The 5635-nt window shown below is 43.8% G+C and overlaps 1 long non-coding RNA gene and 1 other non-coding gene across 2 annotated transcripts; one reads left to right on the top strand and one right to left on the bottom strand.

Moving 5' to 3' along the window:
- Window positions 1-1531: 1531 nt before the first annotated feature.
- LOC141591002 (uncharacterized) lies at window positions 1532-2268 on the bottom strand. Its single transcript, XR_012520587.1, has 3 exons — window positions 2240-2268; window positions 2096-2155; window positions 1532-1615 (listed from the first exon to the last, which is right to left on the bottom strand). It is a non-coding gene; the product is annotated as an uncharacterized LOC141591002 (long non-coding RNA).
- A 2595-nt stretch (window positions 2269-4863) lies between these two features.
- On the top strand, window positions 4864-4969 carry LOC141593777 (small nucleolar RNA R71). The gene has a single exon (XR_012521842.1). It is a non-coding gene; the product is annotated as a small nucleolar RNA R71 (small nucleolar RNA).
- The last annotated feature ends 666 nt before the right edge of the window (window positions 4970-5635 follow it).

The following is a 5635-nucleotide window of genomic DNA, read 5'->3' as shown; positions in this document are numbered from 1 at the left end:
CATTCTTACACATTCAAAGCAATAAATCGCATAAATTAGGAAGGAAAGCATACCTTGATTGATTAACAAAGTAAAGAAACGAAATTAAGCAAAGAAATTAATCCAAGAATCACCACTAACCCAAGAGTATGAGAAGGTTTGAGAGGAAATAAGGAATTTGAGAGAAGATTAGGTTTAGGTGTGTCGAAATATAGGGAAAGAAGTAGAAGAAATAGAAAGATTAGGGGTTTTAAGAAACCCGTAGGAATCACTGTACAGTAACCTACTCGATCGAGTACCTGGGGTACTCGATCGAGTACCACCCTACTCGATCGAGTGCCTTGGATACTCGATCGAGTACCACCCTACTTGATCGAGTAGAAGCTATTTCGTCGAGTGTCTGTAGGAAATTTCCCACATCCCGACGCCATAGCCTCCTAACTAGATCGAGTAAAGTCTACTTGGTCAAGTAAGCACTCGCACTCGGTCAAGTACAGTTAAGTACTCGGTCAGAAGTACGAAGTAAGCCGAAAATACCTGCAAAACAACACAACGTGTCGAGTCCAAACTAAATTCGAAATTCGGCACTAATTATCGTACTTGCTCATGCATTATCATCACTACGCACCACCTCATCTATTAAAGCATACATTACATTACGCCATACAAATTGCCCAACTCGAATCATTTCTAAACATAATCCCGTCCTCCTAATACACTCAAGCTTACATTACACATTACTACTAAACTCGTGTTTACTTCAATTTGAAGCGTATAATTAACATTAATTATTTCTTTCACGTATCACATAAAGGCATACTTTCAAAACAAATTAATCTACCATGTTTCACATTCTATCATAAGTAAATCACCTTGCACAAATCAAATATTACGCAGCGGAAGAATTTCGACCATCCTATAAGGCATAAACGCATTACTATATGCTATGTCTCGAATTATAACTCACTATACTATAACTATCATCATAGCAATTACGTAAACTTTCGTCACATATCTCATAACCATCATATAAGCTCACTAATCATCCAAAGAGCTTCAATAATCTCATCAATAATTACCATACACGGCCCAAATATCACTATCACACCTCTATTAATTCTAACAAAGACTTAACCGGAGGTAGCCCCGGTACACTTAACATACACATCACACATATACACACGGACTCCACATTCCCATACCACGTGACTGGCTTAAGTATCATGGGGCCAAGATTTTGAAATGAGGGCGCCTACTCACCCAAAATCTAGCATCAGCTGGGGCTCCCATTACACATACACCAGGTTCATTTTATTAGACTCCCTACGTTCATTATGTTCATTTGTTACAGGTTCCAAAATCGTCGCTCTGATACCACTTTGTAACACCCCCATATTCAGAGGATCCTTAACTAGGCCTTCCTTAGGATATAAGGGCATTACCATCTCGGTTGCCCGAGGATAGCAATAATCAGATGTCGATAAAAGAACTATTAAGTTATATTACAAGCGTTTTAAACCAAAATACGATACAAAGGTACAACTCGAAGACTACTCGCTAAGACTGCCATATCTCGTGAGGACTCATCCCTGCCCGGACTCCAGCTATCATCAACACCAATACCTGCTAAGACTGACTGCTCACCACAAGGGATCACGGCAGACACATAACAAACAAACAACCACACAAGGTCAGTACTGAGATAAGACGCAGCAATAACAACTACAACTAACAACACAATACGATGCTATCAGTTTCGCACACGCAATCACAACAACTCATCCAATCTCACATCGATCGTCCACTTTGGACCAGATCCCCCCGATGGGGACCGCAGCCGTACCCACCAAATCCCCGTTCATCGTACCGAGCAATAACCCTGTCCATTAATGTGCACATCCCCTCCCGTGGCGGGTTCCACGGAGAGCGAAACTAGGGCGTGAAGCCACTCCCGCAAGTGACCCCACTCAACCGAGGACACACCTCGAGAACCACAGACAGCAGTCACAACCACAATCACAATCATCACGATACAATTACTATGACAAACAATCACCATATTATCACAACGACCGACACACTAGACGATCTACAGAAACTGAGTAGGCGAACCTACCTTTAAGCCATCGCAACCAATCCATGCCGACAGATAACATGTCCAGCGATCAAGCAACGCCTATAACCAGAATACAATTCTAGATTACTAACAAGCAAACCCTAACTATGAAGAACAAGAACACGGATGATGATTGTGACATACCTATAGGGAGAAACTCAGCAAAAGACCGCTACCCGACTTAAGAGACGCTCTCCTAAGGCACAAGGATCTTCACAAAGGTTTCCATGGAGGTTTTGAGGTGAAGGGAAGGGAAAGAGGCGACTGAAAGATAGGAGGAAAGTGGCGGAAGTGATATGCGGATTTAACAAAACGCGATATAAAACCCTCGTTTGCCCGGGTACTCGATCGAGTACCCAACATACTCGATCGAGTAGCCCCCTACTCGATCGAGTAACCTAGCTACTCGATCGAGTAGCCTCTACTCTATCGAGTACCACTCTTAACACGCAACCCAAGATGACTCCAGCACTTACTTCTAAGACTATTCCCGCTCCCAAGGTCAGTCAACGCTGGTCAAAGGGTCCCTAAAAGGACGGGTATTACAATTAATCGTCCTCTTTAATTTCCATGAGCTTGAACTTGAATCATCGGGAGGAGAATAGTTGATGTCCACATACGCGCGAACTTTTCTCGTCCTTACTCCTTTCTCACCAGCTTTAACATCATCGCTCCCACTTTGAGTAACATTAATTGCACAATACTTATTGACAGCTCCTTCATTATTTTCATCTGTACCTGCAGCAAGGTAAACAGACGAACTTTCCTCCTTTTTTCTCTCAAGCTGAGGGGGAGGGGTCACGATAGCAGCACAATATTCCAAATTTTCATTCGGAGTGTCAATAGGAGGGTCAGTAGAAGAGAGGGCATTGCAAGGCTGAGCTTGCATGGGAGCCCTTCGTAACTTAGACTGATGGAATATCAATTCCTCGTCCCCAACCTGGAAAGTCAATGTCTTGCCCCCGACGTCTATCACTGCATGGGCAGTGACTAAAAATGGTCTCCCTAAAATGATAGGGGTATGGGTATCTTCGGGGATGTCAAGTACAACGAAGTCAACGGGAATAAAGAACCTCCCGATCTTAACAGGTATGTCTTCTATGACACCTAGTGGCCGTGATATGCTACGGTCGGCCATCTGAACAGTCATATTTGTGCAATTAAACTTGGTCAAACCAAGTCTCTTAGCCAGAGACAGAGGTAAGACACTCACGCTAGCGCCAAGATCGCATAACGCGTTATCAATCAAGTGGGTACCAATATGACACGGAATCGAAAAACTACCCGGGTCTGACTGTTTGGGAAGTAACTTATTCTGAACTAGGGCCGTCCCTACCTCGGTCAAAGCTACCGTCTCATGATCATTAATGTGCCTCTTACGCAATAAAATTTCTTTCATAAATTTAAGGTAAGAGGGTACCTGTGTCAGCAATTCGGCGAATGGCACAGTGACTTGCAAGCTTTTCAGGAGTTCGGAAAATTTGCCGAATTGTTGATTAGCCTTAGTACTCTGCAAACGCCTCGGAAAGGTCACCGTGATGGGTATCTCGAGCCCTTTGTTCCTCTCTTCCAATGTATCAGCCGGATCAAGCTCTAAATCCTTCGAACGAGACTTCTTTCCTCTCGAACGTGGTCTTTCAGGTGATATTTCACTCGATCGAGCACTAGCAGGCTCTCGATCGAGTTGTTCTTTATCAGCATTACTCAATCGACCAGAAATATCATTCGATCAAGCAGATTCTTCAGCAAATTCACTCGATCGAACAGTTTTATTTACTCGATCGAGCTCTTCTTTTTCCTGTTCACTCGATCGAGTAAAATTTCCACTCGATCGAGTCCTTTCTTCAGCACTTTCACTCGATCGACCCAAAGAAATTAGTCGATCGAGTACTTTCTTTGTCGTCAGCTCTTTTTCTTCCACAAAACACTGTTCATCAGCAGTAATTTCCTTCCCCAGGTCTTATTTCGGTCCTTCATATGAATAACCGCTCCTCAAATTAATTAAATTTACCGTCTCATGTGGGTTATTATCGGCTTGTGACGGTAAATGTCCCGGTTTCCTTGTGGACTGGTTCGCGGCTAACTGGGCAACTTGAGTTTCAAGTGCCTTGATAGATGCATCTTTTTGTTGATCACTCAGCTACCACTACTTTGTCAAAGACTGCAACATCGTCTTCAACTCACCTATCTCACTTACCCCACCAGAAGATGACGGACCTTGAGTAGGTGTAGAAAAGGAAGGAGGCTTCTGAAAGCCTTGTTGAGCCTTATGAGGAGGGACATATAGCTGTTGCTGCTATGGAGGAGGGGTAGGATTGAGCACATTTTGACTTGTCCACATCAAATTGGGATGGACTGCCCCTTGGTTATTATAATAGGAACCCCCTCCTTGCCTATATTGTTGAAAAGCAAGGACCTGTTCCTTCTCTGTAAGACAGCCAACAGCAGTGTGACCGTCGTTGCTCCCACACCTCTCACATGTGACAGTCTCCCCTCTAGTAAGTAAATGGACCATCTGAGGCTCTCCAAAAGAATGCAACTCCAACTTATCAAATCTAGCATTCATGGCTTCCAGCTGAGCCACAACTTGCTTATCGACTGCATGAACTGTTCTAATACCATCCCTCGGGTTTCCATACTCAGCACAGTGGGTCGTCATCTCTTCAATAAGAGCCCATCCCTTATCATCGTTGGATGATGCATCAAGTATGGCTCTGTGATCATCGTATAGCCCATTGTAGAACTGATTCGACAGGAACCACGGATCAAAACCATGATGAGGGATAGACCTCACCAACCTCTTGAAACGGCACCATGCTTCATAGAAAGTTTCATCAGGTGCCTGCTTGAAACTAGTGATCTTAGCCCTCAGCTGATTAGTGCGCTGCGGAGGGAAATATCTCTTATAAAAAGCACGAGCAAGGGTCTCCCAGTCTGTGACCCCCGCGGCTGTGCGGTCCAAATCGCGACCACTCCCCCGCGAGTCGATCAAAGAAAAAGGAAACAACACCTCCTTAATCTTGTCTTGAGTTACCCCCTTTGTGGCGGGGATAGTAGAACAGTAGTCCGTAAAGACCTCCATATGCTTCCTCGGGTCTTCACCTGCCACACCTCTAAAGAAATTTCTCTCCACTAGATTGATATATGACGGGCGGATGTCAAATGAATTCCCATCCTCAGTCTGGAGGTTGAAACCTTTAGGAATAGATGATGCTTTAGGCTCCGAATGACTAGCAATATTCGGCATCTTTACTGGTTGGTTTACAGAACTGAAAGTGTCTTCTTCAAAATATGGATTCTCTGTAAATAGGAAATGATGAAGCTCTAGTTCGAAAGTACTCAAGGCTTCCTTTCGTGATTCTCTTTGCAGACGGAGTCTATGCCTGAACAGTCTCTCTAGCTCAGAATCAGTTGAAACTAACTCCAACCTATGTGACCTGGGCATACACAACACTGAAAGAAAATAAATACGAACTGCCTCAAGGAATAAAAATTCCCAGAGACGGATAAAATAAACGAAACAAGGACAGATAGGGCAAT

This window comes from Silene latifolia, chromosome 7 (assembly GCF_048544455.1).
Source record: "Silene latifolia isolate original U9 population chromosome 7, ASM4854445v1, whole genome shotgun sequence".
NCBI lineage: Eukaryota > Viridiplantae > Streptophyta > Magnoliopsida > Caryophyllales > Caryophyllaceae > Silene > Silene latifolia.
This window is presented reverse-complemented; position numbering and strand designations above follow the sequence as displayed.